The sequence below is a fragment of the Lingula anatina genome, chromosome 6 (genome assembly GCF_051362555.1).
Source record: "Lingula anatina isolate TDL-2025a chromosome 6, LinAna3.0, whole genome shotgun sequence".
NCBI classification, from domain to species: domain Eukaryota; kingdom Metazoa; phylum Brachiopoda; class Lingulata; order Lingulida; family Lingulidae; genus Lingula; species Lingula anatina.
Window position 1 is genome coordinate 17263012 of NC_141772.1, and position 16202 is coordinate 17279213.

At 39.2% G+C, this 16202-nt stretch overlaps 1 protein-coding gene across 4 annotated transcripts in view; it reads left to right on the forward strand.

The window, feature by feature from the left end:
• The window catches only part of LOC106182065 (uncharacterized), a 99405-nt gene that overhangs the window by 13607 nt on the left and 69596 nt on the right, over positions 1-16202 (forward strand). The gene's annotated exons all lie outside the window — the stretch shown is intronic.

Genomic DNA, 16202 nt, shown 5'->3' on the forward strand with positions numbered 1-16202 from the left:
AGTAATTATCACACGACTCACATACACACTTAAACACATACACATATATTCGCAAAGGACAAAACAAGCTTTCCTGAAGATCAAACAAATAGGTGGAGTCTCAGAAAGTCAAATACATGGAAGCTTTATGATATTAGCACAACTACTATTACTGGCATGCATGCAAAGACTAACAGTTCTGTATATTCTATTTTATAAACGTTGCTACTACAATAAAAGAAAATGCTGTATATACTAAGAAGAATTTTAATAATTCTATTAAAATAGCATTATAGCAAATGAGTTTGGATTTCTAAAATCATGCCAGATTCTGTTAAATTTAATATTTGTCCAGTCTTTAAATGGAACCAGTCTTGGATTTGAACTAACAGAGTGGTAATATTTCACATTTAACAAAGAAGTGTATTTTTATTTTGCTGCCACATATAACTAAAACAAGCCAAAGTGATCGGTTCAGAAGGTGGGCTCGTGTTTCTCCACCTGACTACCTCCTCTCTTCCCAAGCTGTGCTAATAACTTGACACCTGCCAGATCTAATGACATTTATTATGTGCAATGATTTGTAATTTGCAATGATTTATGTATCATGTAAGGAAAACGATTTTGACGTTAGTAGATTTTTTTACATAATTCCCTAATTGGCAATACAGGTGCTGGTGTACCGTAACATTGCCGAAGATTAGAATGGCATTGGTCTAGTGCTCAAAGTTTAAAATAGTATGATATGACATAGCCCCCCACCCCCCCACCCCACACAGACACGCCCTGGGATACCTTTGTTCAGTCAGCAAATCTATGTTTGTCTCAATAGCTGCTAGCACGATGGTGATACTAAGGCTAACTGACATATCAAGGAGTTTATAGATATTATAGGGATATATATATTCTGTGTTTGCAAATGTATGTAGTTCAATGCAGGCAGGCCTTTCACGTCTTGGTAAACATCAAATGTATCTGTGATCTTTATTGTTGACAGCGAGTTGAATATTTCATAGTGTTTCTGTTATATTATCACACGTGTTTACATAAATATCTACTACACACTGCAGACCAGTGTGTGTACACACAGCACCAACATCGTGCATTTTTCACGACTGTCAGATGTTGTGCTCTTGTCCTCGAAAATCATACTAGTGGCACGCCAGATTTTCAAGTGAAAATGACTGTGATGAGCCATCAATTCATGTTAGATTAGGGAGAGGATGTCTGCATCAGTGAAATTATCTTGAACAAATTTTTAGCTAAGAATCCTTCTGTATGTTCAGTTTTCGATATTGCATTTCCTCATGCAGAGAAATTGCACTTAAATAAAATCGAAGAACTTGTTAAATTATATTGCTTGCAATCTTTTGAAGCCGTTTATCACACCAAGGAGTTATATTCTGTTATAACTCCTTGATCACACGGAGTGAGGTTGGATAGATCACACTGACATGTTATTTTATAAGTTATAGTCATATTACAGGGCAATCATCAATACTATTGGACCAAGTATGCCTTATTTATAAACTGGCACAAATAAACAGGCAAGCAATGGTTTAATTTTGATTTACATGTCAAAATAACTCCTGTCATATTTGGCCACAGGAAACCTCACTGACTTGGTGTATATTTTGACCTAATTTAGCAAACCCAATTTCCAAAGGAAAGAAAAAGACATGATTTAGGTGCAGCGTGACCATTTAGGCGTGGTAGACGGACTCTGAACTTACACTGCTTATTTACAAATCATTTTAATGGATAGAACTAAAAATCTAATTTGATAGTATTTAGTAATACCATCAAATTGAAACTGAAATTCAACCCAACTTTTCACGCATTCAGATTGCTTAGTCTAGCCCACTGCAAAGTTCAAACCAATTGCGCAGCTCCAAATTGAACCTTATACATAAGCGTAGTCTTCGGAAAGTGTCAGTGTTACGACAGCCGATGGAAGCGTGCGGGCGAGCTCTTACAAGACAGAAATGTTGGATGGTCGTCTGTACAAATATGCTTTGATATCTTAATCAAATATTCTGAAGAATGCAAACGACTGGACCACTTATCAATTGACAATATATTTGAGTTGGTTTGATTCACTTGGCAGAGGACATATTTTTGTAAGGTTAACAAGGAAAGCGAGCACTGACTTTTTATTGACCAATGAGGCAATACATAAATGGATGCACGCTGCAGGTTTTCTCATGTGAACATAGACAGTGAGCTTAAATTTTGTCGTCGAAATCCAACTTCTCATGTTAGCGTATCATTCATGTACCTGTAAGTAGAAACCAAAGCAATTGTGCACTATCGAGTCAAGTACGTTGGCTTTTAGCTACTCTCTACCAGGGCCACAGATTGATTTTTCACTAGATATTCACAGATATGTCTCTGGTGAAATTTACGGTTATTCTCTGTACTCATCGAAAATATCCACATAATAACTGCGGCCCTGGTAGAGGGTAGCTTTTAGCCCCCATATGTGTTTAGAACTAGCCTTAGAGGCTACCGGTCAGTTTTGTATGATATAATAATTCTATTATAGGCTTATCCTCGTATTCACTAATGCAGGCGGTATTATTATGTGACACGGATGGGGCGTTTATTTAAAGTAGTGATATTTTCTTATTTGGAAAAGAAGCATATAAAACTTTTTTGGATCCGGTAAGCAAATTGCTTATATTTTACATTTTTTATTTAATAGTACTGTAAGAACTAGTCTTGTACCGTAAGCACCTTATTTATGTAGAAAAAGTGGTTCTATTTGCTCCAGGATACACATCAGCTTTTAAGCACGTATCATTTCTAACTGACCCTGGGTAATTAAGAGTAGAGATCGCGTCTTTTACGACGGCTTAGATGCTGATTCCCCACACTCATAGAGTACCTGTACTCGTAACTGTAGGCGTGTATGTCATTTAGGTATGTAGCATTGGTTGCGGAGAGATCTCCCTTAATTGCTTGATTAATAAACCAGTTTATAGTACACGCAGTGCGACATAAACACCTGTATAGTGATCAATGCTATGCAAAGGATTTGACAAATTAGATGAGGATTTCATTAACATAACCTGAATATATCCAGATTAATATACAATCAAAATTATATTGAAAATTTGACATAAAATAGCCTAAAAGATCTTGGAATTATTTATTGGTTCAAGAATGCGGTAGTTGCTCTCTCTCTCTCTCTCTCTCTCTCTCTCTCTCTCACACACACACACACACACACACTAAAAAGCATGGACTTGGTAATCCGGGTAGAGTTGCTTAAATTCACGCCATACATTTCCAACTGCCAGCGTGCAGATCTTAATTTGATCAGAAGCAATTTTACCAAGAATCCTGCTGAAAGTTAAACCTTGGATTAACGTGCCAGTCTGACATTTGTCATACGAAGTTTGAGATAATCTTGTTTAACGTTGCGTGTATTTTATGCAGATTAGTCTTATTACATTCTGTGATGTCCTTATGAAAGCGCATCACATTCAAAAGAACAGTGGAGTATGCGGTACCTAATAGAGAGCTGGCGGTGTAATTATTATCATGAGCCAGCTTGTCTGGCTGTACTGATGTACGTACTATTTCCAATACTTGACTCCTTCTGTATGGATATGCGCACATTTGTGAGCATGCATGACAGGCTATTTGGGTCTGTTCAGGCCTATTCAGAAGGCAAATGTTGCTGTAACTGTCGTTGCCTCCTCCTCCCCCGGATAAACGTTAGGCGTGAGCGTGACTGTTTTCATAGTCATTGGCTGCAAACTTCAAGAAAGTGTGTGTGTGTGTGTGTGTGTGTGTGTGTGTGCGCGCGCGCGCGCGTAACGGGGGGGGGGAGGATGCTCAAGTATGTTCATGCAGACTCAGGGAGAGTAGCAAAAAAAAGCATAAGGAAAAAAACTTACTCACGTATTTCCGCGTATTTCCACGTATTTCCGCGCGCGCGCGTAACGGGGGGGGGGATGCTTAAGTATGTTCATGCAGACTCAGGGAGAGTAGCAAAAAAAAAAAGCATAAGGAAAAAAAACTTACTCACGTAAATGTCATTACACACGCAGCTAGAACAGTTTATCAGTGGCGAAGGGGAAGGTAATTAGCGTGATGTACATTGGGCAATCTTGGAAGTGCAGACACTAAATGTGAGCTCTACGTAGTAAAGATAGCAGGCAGTGTCTGGAGAGTATATGATAGGAGTTGGCATGAGCTTTTATTGCAACTAGGTAATAAAGTAATAATGTTCTGTTTTTACCGGGGATAAAAGTACCTGTCTGTGGGGATGTCCGGCTCATGCCTTAGTCAAAATCCACTTTATCTAATTAACACAATTCAGCACTGGACCGCCGGGGGCATGCGTTTTGGCAGTTTCTTGCTGCAAAGGGGTGAAGTATAGCTTCATGTATAAAGATAGGTTTCTCGCTCGAGTTGAGTACGACATCTAGACATCTCTAGAAGGGAAACTCTAGTCAATAAATGGCTGTAAGATGGAAAACGGTTGAGGCCTTTGCTGCAAAGACAGTTTTTTTAATGATTCGTGTGCATGCAGACATGCTGGTCGGAGCGAAGAAAAACATTTTCAGTCCGTGCATGATGCCCTGTATATTAGTTCGTCTGACAGTGCAAACGTGCGCTCGAATGTGCATGTGTGTTCTCACGCATTTGTGTTTAATTGCTGCAAGCTTATAGTTTTTGTTATTTGTGAAAGCTAGGAGTCCTCTGCATTCCTGATGAAATAGTAAAGGCTTGTTGTCGGTTAAACGTCGCACTCTATTGTTTCTGTACTGTTCAAATGTTCTCTTCTCTGCCTTTGCTTTAAATACGAGTCCTTCACATCGTTTATGTCAGGTGTAACCAGAAAACCTTTAAGTTCGGGCTTTAACATTAGACATTTGTGCAATTTTACCACACGCACGGCCAGTCTGGAGACACACAGACGTGCGTACTAGTATTTAAATACGAAAGGACATTATACAGCGTTTTTGATAGCTTCCCACTTCAAGAACACGTCAATCAAGCTTAAGAGTGCTGCTAATTTTCGGCAGTAATGACAAAATAAGGGGACTAATGCCCTTCATATTACATAAGTAATAATAGCTTCAGCCGAGGATGAAATAAAAAAGGATAAAACGGCTCCTGTGCGTCAAATGTATCAAATTTCCAAATTCTGTTATTGAGGCGAGTATTATGTGAACGGATAGGTGACATTTGTATTATGAAACAGGATAGCCAATTTCATTAAAGCCGTGTTTAAAGATGTGTATTGGATTGGAATTGCCTTTTCGAATCAGATGTTGCAGGATAAAGTGTGCTTCATGTGTATAACGGCAATCTTTCCCCAATCTCTCTACCTATCTTCTCTACCTTCTTTGTCTGTCTGTCCTTCCCATACAGTTTTCTAGTACTTCACTGATGAATGTTTTAGTATTTGGAATCGCCGTTAAGCTAACGCTGCTTCATCATTGACCGCAAGGAATAGATTAAAACTCTGTAATGGTAAATCATGGCGTTCATTAGGAGAACGTTAAGATGAAAACACAATACATTTTCCTCAGCTGATAGCTCATGCTCAGTAACTAAAACGTAATGTAAGTAAAGGACATCCCGATTGTAGAAGAAGGGAGAATTTAACTTTATAAAAACGAATCACAATTAAATTATATAAATATATAAATATAATTTAAAAATAATGCAGGGCCCCTCTCTGTATTTTGGCTCTAAGGAAGTGTCCATGTAAAGAAACAAAGCACCTAGTTTAACGCACAGATGTCTGCAGTCAAATTGGCCGAGACAGCCATCAGCACCATTGGGACATGTTGGATCTGATGGTGCCGAGAGTAATTCTGCAATTGACTCAGGTGTTTTAAAAATCGCATTTATTATATCTAGAGTTGACTGTTTTGAACTATGCATATTTAAGTTTCAGAGAAAATTCAATATAATTTGAGACTTAGTCACTAATATTCGAATCATATAGGCAAGAGCCACCCTGACGCAGATTTGAGACCATGAGGGAACTTGTGCATTTCCCATTGTAAAGGAACTGTTTTGATGAAATATATCTTTTAAAATGATTATACCTACGTGCCATTATCATTACCCAGAGCTTCTTTATTTTTTACCAAGAATCTCGTTGGACCTGTTCACTTCCACAAGCCAAATATTTTAAATCTCAGTCAATTGTAATCATGCATGGTATCCTCAAAATGTCACCTCTGTCCGTCACACGTGCATAGTATCGGTACGTGGAAGTCATGCTGTGGAGATACTGGTTGATGACAATAAGAGTTTCATTACCGTGGAATCAATACGACCCATTGAACCCTATGACGATCGTTACCTAAAGGGTTTCCCTTGAACAACACTACTTAACAAGGTACATTTCCACTTGCCAACAATGCCCTAGGAACAGGATTTATTGATGCTTTTTCCATTTTGGTAGAACTGTCTATTTTCATGTGTAATAGCCGTTATCACTGTCACAATGAGAGTAGTTATGGTCTTTTCCTCTCGAGGCTTTCAGTAATTTTATCGACATATTTACGAGGGAATTTTGAAGATATAATTTTGGTTTATCTAGACTTCGAACATTTTGCACTTAAAATCAGACCAACCCGAATCATTTCACAACAGAAGAACACCCTTTCACCCTGATTTTCAGTGGTCACCTGAAAACGCGCCTCTACTTGGACAATGGTCAACCTTTCCATTAACGGAGAGCATCGAATTAGCAGATACTAATTACTTCTGAAATTGTAATTTGTCTCCTCTCACGATCTTTGATATTTGATACTTACCTGCTCGGTTTTGTGAAGGAGATGGCCTGTCCTTTGCGTGTTTTTTTCGTTGACCCGCCGCCCATTTCGGATATCTTATCCTTTTATCTAATTTGGATCAGGAGTTGAAGTGTCACAGGAGTAGACTTGGGTGAACATTTGCTTTGTACATTGGTGGTTTGCTATTAGTTATTGTGTTGTTGTTGTAATTATATAGAGTTTTTTAAACTGCACCTGTACTATTACAGGAACTGAATTCTTCGATATTTCCATCATATTAGGCCAAAAACAGTAAACATGTAGGAAATAACTAAGATGATCAAGTTTGCCAGGTGTCAGAGACTTTTTGCTAGATTTTTTTTATAATGCAAAACAACGACTGATGTCTATTAACCTGGTTGTGTCGGATCAAATTTTCTAATAAGTAAACCGTCACCGTGCTGTGAAATCCTACCGCGTGCTTGTTGGTGGAACTTCCGTTAAACAAAGGCCTTGTCTTGCAGTAGAAAAACATATCTTAATCTAACACTGGCATCATTATTCCCACACAATTAAAGCTTCTCTTAACCTGTCTTGTTTTGTTGGCGGTCGATATCCAATAAAGAAGATAAAATCAGTGAAATTGAAAAATTGGACGCGGAAATAAAAGTGACACTCAAAGATAAAGTGGTGTTGGTAAGTGTCGCATTATGAACCAAACAATACGGTTTAAGGAACACTGTATAACCACACCGAGACACTTGTAATGCTACTGACTTTAGAGTCAAGTGGAATCTGCCTCTGGTGATTACTGGTAGATCTGACTGATTTCAGCTTTATTCACTGTCTTCTTTTGTTTTATTCTCTATGGAAGATATTGTTTGCCAAACACCGTAGTTTTCATTATTACTGACGTTTACTAGTACTGAAGACGTCAAAGGTGACCAAATCAAATGTCTTTGTGTACAGAGTCAGTGTGCACTCTGTTTTTTTGGTTTGCTGTAAACAGCTGTCTTCCCATGTCTTGCTGTCTAGTTAATTAAAGTAAAAGGAGATGGTTGATACGCCTTTGAAATCATCAAAAGTATGACATTAAACTGAGTTTCGCTGTCTGCAAATCTACATTTATTAGCTGATGGGGTAGACATGTTTAAGTTACCAAGATACACATATGCATGTAGTTTAGATTTCCTCTTTGACTGGAAGTGTTACCGCCATATTCAAATCGGTAATATCTCGGAATTCTGTGGGAAACGTCCAAGATGTAAATAGGTTTGAGTCAATTAGGAGTTTTATTGAGGGGATGTTGTTTGTCTAGTCCCGATCATTTGTAAGTCAAAGTTAGACATTCTCCATGACTTTTAATCATGTTCATACAAGCCTGCAGCATCGTATAGCATATAGGAAGGACCAAGTTACGCACTTCTGTCTATTAGCATGGCGTTTTGCATAGGTATAGAAAATGATACTCTCATGTATTTCTTGATATGGAAATTCCAGAATGGCCGAAAAATTCCATATATAAATATAGATACATTAAATAAATAAATATAAATAACAACAATAACAAAAAACATTTATTTACGTATTTAGATTTAGGAGTTATAAACTGGTGCTTAAGGAGATTATCTAATGACGTATATTGAATATTTGATTGACAAAGTACATGTAGAATGGACGGTTTCTAAGATTACGCAAAAATTATGAAAGGAAAATAAGTTAATCGTGTGATCAGTACGAAAGTGATAGAGTATAAATACCGTTGCATTTGTATGGAAAGTGATATACGGTAAATAAACGCCTGGACTTGTAAAGAGCAGTAGATTATGTATCGGAGTCAGTGAAGTCGGATTAGTGTATATACTTTCGAAGTTTATTCTTCCAGAACAGCGGAAACAGACATTTTATGTAACAGATTTGTTGAACCAGGTGATGCATCTGTTGGAATGGAAATATGGTGTCGATCGCGATGTTTGTTTATAAAGTCTAAATCTGTTGCATCATGTTATTACACAAGAAGGGGGCTCTAAACACTGGGCCCCGACTTGACGAGTAAAATGATTTTCTGCAGGTACAACGGGACGCCGTCTTCGTTCGCTAGTTTGCTGCACTGCCCAAAATGACACAGCATGACCATAGCTTGCAGTGTTTGTCTGAACTGGCATTGTATATATACTTTATATAGAGCACAGGGGGCGCGCAACAGATCAGACATAACGAACGTGTTCGAGGTTGACCTTAAACTTCCTACACAACATTTGAAAAATGAGTTTCATTATAAAATAGACATATGGTTTACTGGGAATAGATTACTGTCTATGGGCGCATTTAGAACAGCGGACTTACAGATCCGCGGCTCAAATATGGCCTACCCACTTGAATGCTTGTTGTGTCGTCCCCGCTGGGAATCTATTCAGTGTCTGATCGGGAATTAAGCGGCAAGCTTTTTAGTAGGTCGCCATATTTGATCGGCGGATCAGTTAGTCCGCTGTTCTGAATGCGTTCTACAACCAGTTGATGATCATTGGCGCATTGTTCTTTTTCTCTCTAATACCGGTTTTATTAGCTGCGTTTACATGTAGGCGCTTTTTGGACTCTGTGGGTGCAGCATTTAACACAGTGATCAGACAAGACAGTTCAATGAAGCCTCTACTAGGAACACAACTCCAACAAGACGCTGTCCCACTGTTATGACAGTGTGTCCGTGGCCACTGATGTCGTCGTTACATGGGTCACACTCCACATTGTAATGAGGGTCAACAAGCGCTGGCCTTGTTGTTTGATAGTGAAGTTACTGTGTCACGCACATGTAATGACCGTGCGGGCCAAATCCGTCTGTTCGATTGGACAGTTTGCTATTTGTATCATAGGCGTTTCTGAAGTGGTCGAAATAAAGGTTTTCAATTTTTAGATCCCCTTCTGCACTACATTATTAAAAATTGACGATCAACCTCTGTGCAACGGCAGATAGGGGGGATAGGGAAAGGCAGACTTGTGCTCCCTCCTTAGCTTCTGTCTCCTCTCCCTAAAAGATAAACCAAACAAGACAAAACCAGGTAAATCCCTCTTCCCTGTATCATACAGTGAAATTGTCCTATTCTATTGGTTTATATTCCTAATCCTTGTGTCATAGGGACCATTCCCAGACCCTGTCGAGGGGATTTTCGCTAAATTGCAATCAACTTAAGTGGCTTAGATGTCTGTCACGCCTACTGAAGCTGCCAGGGGGTAATTTATTATTGTTAAGCAGCTTCAGTAGGCGTGCCAGACATCTAAGCGAGAATCCCCTCGGAGATGGATCGATCCTGTTAGATTGGTCTAGGTATGGGAACCCAGTAATAGATCTGCTAGCGGCCAGCACTGGACTTTTAGTTAAGCATACGTATCCTTCCTACTGTAGATTTGAAGAGTTCACAAGGAGAATACATCATCATTTAATCATGTATAAAGAGGACAAAAGGTTTCCAAGAAAAGTCTGCATTTCTTTCATTACTGCAACTACTTACTGCTATAACCTGATGAAGGAAATCCAAAGGCGATATATATCTGTTTAAACAAGGTCTAATTTACAACGAAAATGACACTAAACTCGATTGGTAAAGCTAAGATTTTTAAAATTGCGTTATGGGTCCCTCTTTGTGAACTAGTCGGCTGACGACACGAGCTTGTACGAATTTCAGGGCAAATTAAGGTAGCCGTCATCTTAACAGACTCATAGTTCGGCGGACTGTGGGCTATTAGTATCATATAGTATTTTGTTAATATCATCAGCGCGCTCGATCTTGGACCTAATAGTGACCCGCCCGGACTGCGGTTAAAGTAAATGCAGTTATTTAAGCCCGATCTCGTGTTCTCACACGTCACAGCACTTAGAGAGGCCTCGTGTGACAAGACTGCTGTTCTGGCGTGGTTAACGACTGTGCAAAGTCCCGAGCTGAACAACATAAATGTAGAGAAGATAGCCAGGTACATGTATCCCAGCCAGAGACTGAATAGAAGCGAATATGCTTTCTAGCGCAAACGCACTGTAGAAAGTACAGGGGTGTAAGTATAGCGTTACCGCTGCTATGACACTTTGTTTCATCGGCATAAATTATGAACGGTACAAAATAATGGAAGAAGAGTAAAAGATACCCAGAATGTATGAAACAAAGGGTTTCGTCTGAGATGTGTTGCAAGCAATAATGCATCTCTGCAAGCAAACTGTGGGTTTGAACTTACAATTTCAACTTGAAAAATTGCTCTCTACAAATCAGCAAAAATGTCTGCATACATATATTGTAAGTCGACGAGCAAGTACTCTTTTCGTAGCTATAAAGGCTCCTCCCGGTGTTCGTCCCTTAGACATTATATTATGTGAGCCAAGGGATATACGGATAGCTGGGTATTGAGATGGTCGAACGCCGGTTGTGGTACACAGCAAATATCTGCTTGCAATTTTAATTGTTAAAACTGTCGTAGCTCAGACAATGAACTGTCTACAGGAGATGCAACCTACTTGCTTTGAAATGATATAACATTTATTGCAGCAAGATTGTCCAGCTAGATAGATATATTTAAATTGTTATTTTTGCCACATGTTACATGTATAACAAAGAATTAGTCTAAAATAAGTGTAATGTACGTTCATAACTGGAAGAAAGTGTCAATGTTTGCTTACACGTAAACGCCGTTGAGTAGAACCCTGTTGAACAACTGCGATGGATTTAAATAGTTCAGAGGATGTCGAAATGGCATCTCTTGAGAAGCCCTGACCGCAGCAGAGAGGGTAATGCGCACTGTACATGTCCAGTACGTGTAAAACAGGTGTTTAAGTAGCACGAATGACCATTTCTTGACCACACTGGAACGTGACACAGTACAATAATGTGTGCCCAGATGCGAAGAGCACCAAACACTGCCGCAATCGGGACTGTCTGGGTACACACCTTGGGTGATTGGTTGGTTTTTTTTTTTTTTTTTTTTTTTTTTTTTTTTTTTTTTTGGTTGTTGTTGTGGTTGAGTTCAAAATATGACGTCGGAGCAATGTGTTCAATAAGTGTCGATTTATGTTTCTTTGGGACAGGCCAGTATGTCGTATAGTGTTGATCAGTACATTCTATAACAGTACGTAGATTCGCGAAATCTAGAATTTTTCTGTTGATAGATATGATGAAAATTGCCAAGGATGTGCTATCCGCTTTGGTCTTCTGTAGATTAGTCGAATCTTTTCAGATAGCATGCCTGTATTATGAAGTGATACTAGTTCCAATAGCATTATCGCTATGCTTTCATTTCTCAAAAGGGTGGTCTAGATCAATCTAGCAAGATCGACCCAACTCCGAGGGTTTCTTGCTAAATTGCATTCAGCCTTAGTGTCTTATATGTCTGGCACGCCTACTGCAGTTGCTTAACGATAGTTAATTACCCCCTAACAGCTTTAGTAGGCGTGCCAGTCATCAGAGTCCCTTAAGTTGAATGCAATTTAGCGAGAAAGCCCTCGGAGATGGGTCAGTCCTGCTAGATCGATCTAGGTATGGGAACGGGGTCTTATACATAATAACCTATTAGAGGGATGGAAATAAAAACATTCCTTGTTGGTATTATATCCGGTGTTAAGTCTATCGTTAGCCACTGAGATTGCTTATGACTATATGCTTCGACTGGCAAATGCAAATCATTGAAGGCATTTGCGATACGAAAGGAAATAATGAAAAGAGATTGTATATGCACCACGGCGTCTGATTCAATGGCCTTTAATGCCTTTTGTCTTCATGGGGGTGTTTACCATTTATACCGCATCATTATCAGGGGTATAGTTAGTATTAGTCTCATCAAATATATATTATCCCTGAAATGACTTAATGATCTTACTGTGTGAATTGCAACTGAAACTTTTTTCCTCCCTTATTTCATGTTGGAGAAATATTGAGGCATAATAATTCACCAGACCTTATTTTGCCAAATTTTGCTAATAACAAAGAATTGATTAATCTGTTACGGTATATCAGACATGAAGTTCTGTAAAGAAAAATGTGTTTTTAATCTCGGTTTGTTTATATACATGTATTTGAAATTATTATATCTCTCCTTTGAAATACTTAATTGCAAGTGCATACTTTTCGTAAGAGGCACTTATGGTCTCAATCGTCCAATTCAATGACTTTTTTGTCACCTGCCTTAAAAGAGGTAATCACTAGTTTGAATCACCGTTTTCTGGGGTTTAGTTAGAAGCAATCTCTTGAAAATGTTCCTGACTGAATTGATTAAGTATCTGTCTTTTGCACTCTTAACACTCTTGCAGGTAAAACCCTTTCTCCACCCCTTCTTTTTTACATTTTTTCGACCCCCGGTCTGTCACCGAGTAAACAGTGCAGACCAGTCAGGGGACAGCTACACGAGGTTTGTACGCAATATAGCTTTTTAAAGATCCATCCGTAGGTTCAGGGAGCGCCTCTGTTGAAACAATCGTTAGCCATGATAATAATTCCGTTCAGTCGGTCAATAAAAGCTCGCTGTTGCGTCTAGCACTTGAGTTATGAGAGATGCTATGATATTACATCCGCTTGTGAGCAGATAAGGCTGGGGAAATGTTTGCCACATTGAATGGAGTGTCATAAAGATTTACCTCAGCCAAGCAGCCGCAGTCAGGCTGAACGGTGCTCAACTCAGCATTTTATTTATTTTTTATTTTTTGGTTTGAAAGACTTCACTGATGTTTTGCCTTGAGTAGTTTGTGAATTCATCTTTTCCTCGTCTTGTTGCTCCTACATGCACGTCTTTCTTCCTTTTTCACACTGTCAGTCTTTCTAACGGACTATTCTACCATTCCTCTATCCTTTTTACGTCTCCCGTCGTATCAGCTGGTGAATACACAGTTGATACGGTGTTGATACCGCACGGCCGCTCCATCTGGTGTACACACATTACACTACTGTCTGGGGGACTGAACAGTTAACCGCTCTGAATGCCTCCACGGGACCGGTTCAGTAGCGGCTGTAGTGGCATTAAACCGCTTGTAGTCTGAGGTAGGTGCGATGAGGAATTGATATTAAACAGCTGACCCACGCCATCGCTTATTAGCATAACGCAAAGTAAAGTATAGTATATATAGTAATGTGTGTCATTCGTAGCAGTCGCAGAAAGGTGATATAACTTTAAGACAGGAGTTACTCACCAGCTGAACAGGTGAGTTAATAAAAACAAGCTAGTAGCTTTAAACGTTTGTTTTAAGACAGGCGTCGCCGCTCTGGTATACCGTATAATAGCTTTCTAGGAGATTGGCTATCGATATGATTGTGAACAGTTAATCTGAATTAATGTTGCATTTTAGCAGGTAAACTAGCGTCCTCTGAGGTTGGCTGTATGAAGAGTTATGTTATAGTGGATTCAAAACACCGTATTTTAATACGATTGGCTTATTTGCAATTGTTCGTGTATACAGCATAACAAATTATTAGACAAAATAGCACGTGCGCGTCCAAACGTAGGTGCATGTTTTAAAGATACTTAGCATAAGTTCAAGTCAGGTACAGCAAAGGGAGGATTGACGATGTTCATATGTGCAATACAGATGCACGGAAGCACCTCCAGTTTCGCAGGCTTTGTTAATAAGATATATCAAATTGGATCGACCTAATGTATTTTTGCAGTTACTGCACTTCGGTTTGGCATTAATTTCGAGACGTGGGAGGAAGCTAGGCGTTTTCCCTTAAAGTTGGATAAAACGAGCGGACCAACTGGTGTTTTAGAATAATGGTGTTGGAAAATACATTTATTAACACGTAGTTTGAAACATGCATCTGAAAAAAAAAAGAAACGAGGAAAAAGCGAATATTAGTAATACTGAATATAACCAAACCTTAAGAAATTTACCAGGGTATCTAGTTGATAGGCGTATGGTCTTGGCACATGTAGCAATAGTAATTCCGTTAAATAACTCACCTACGCGTGCCTGTTACATAATGTAAACCTTGACTATCAGGTAATTCGCGATCGGCTGTTCTGGTTGTTGTCAAAGAGATGCCTGAACCGCCAGAGTTTTATACCGCTTTGAACTCGGTGTGTTCAGCGAGAAAAACAACTGCAAGCGTAAAATCATATTCAGAAGTGCAGAGATAGTTTCTGGCATTCGCAAGATACTGACCAAACAAATACCATATACATGTAGAATTTTCTGTTTCGATATGACAAAATCGGATCTTTTTTTTTAATTCTTTGATCCATTGTTCTAGCCCACCCGGAGACAACATTCCTCCCAGCAGATAACATAGGGTTATTTGCATTATATTTAATATTCTAAAGAAAATTGGGGTCATTGCGACATCGTAGTGACAATTTAAGTTTTTTTTTTTTACTTCGCTGACTCGCCCAAGGGGCATGTGCTCGTGACATTTTTACTCTTACTGGTGTCGTGCGTCCTATATTGGTCACGCAAAGAACCTATGCACTCAAGTGCCAGGCTCCTACGGCAAACTTCTAATTTATGAAGGAAATTATGGTAAAGGACCGAGGCGTCACAGTGTATATGTTTGCGAAACTAAAAACACTCTCCCCATTCCTTTTATACAAAAGATATAGTGCAAAGTACAAGCGTAGGCAGTCAAAAAATCAGACAATCAGACAGACAGACAGACAGGCAGATAAACAGACAGACAGACAGACAGATAAACGGACAGACAGGCAGACAGACAGGCAGACAGACAGACAGATAAACGGACAGACAGACAGGCAGACAGGCAGACGACGGACAGACAGACAGTCAGACAGCGTTTTGCTGTGTGACGTATAGAATACGGTAATAATGATATAAGTTCACCCTTGGATGACCCTCTATTTTTGCCTGTATTTACGCCGGTATGAAGAGAAACAGGGCAGTGTTGTTGTATCGCGCACTCAAAGCAAAGATTAACCAGCAGTTACACGCATTTCGTCCAGCGGCAACACACAGCGTAAATCTCTGCAGAGATTTCGTCAACACTTCAAGGGTTAAGTCCAGGGAGCGCAGAGTGTTAATCCCGCGTTAATCCAGCGCTATTTTGATGCTAAGTGCTTCAATCATGCATGCTTTTTCCTTCCCAGGTGAATTCTTATGTATCCAGCGCATTAGAACTAGCAGTAACCCTAAACGTTTATCAAAAATAACAATCATTTTGAAATTCGCAAATTTACACATCGATAGCCTATCTGATTTAATGTGTTCTGATAAGAAATTCAAATTGAAACTGAGTGTTAGCAAATGGAAAGGCGTAAATAGATCAGGCGGAGGATTGAATTAATTACATATTTATTTGGGATCTTACTACGAAAAGTGTTGTGTTAACATATTTCCTTATGTGTAACTAAAGAAAAGGAGTGTTGCAATTAAGCAAGGCTTACCTACCAGTAGTGCAGGGGCAACACCCCCCTCTCTCGTCATAAGCATTTTCATTGGCTGTATAATTATCACTGCACCCACATTTTTGGTGATATTGTTGTGACATTGGGCAATCGTAA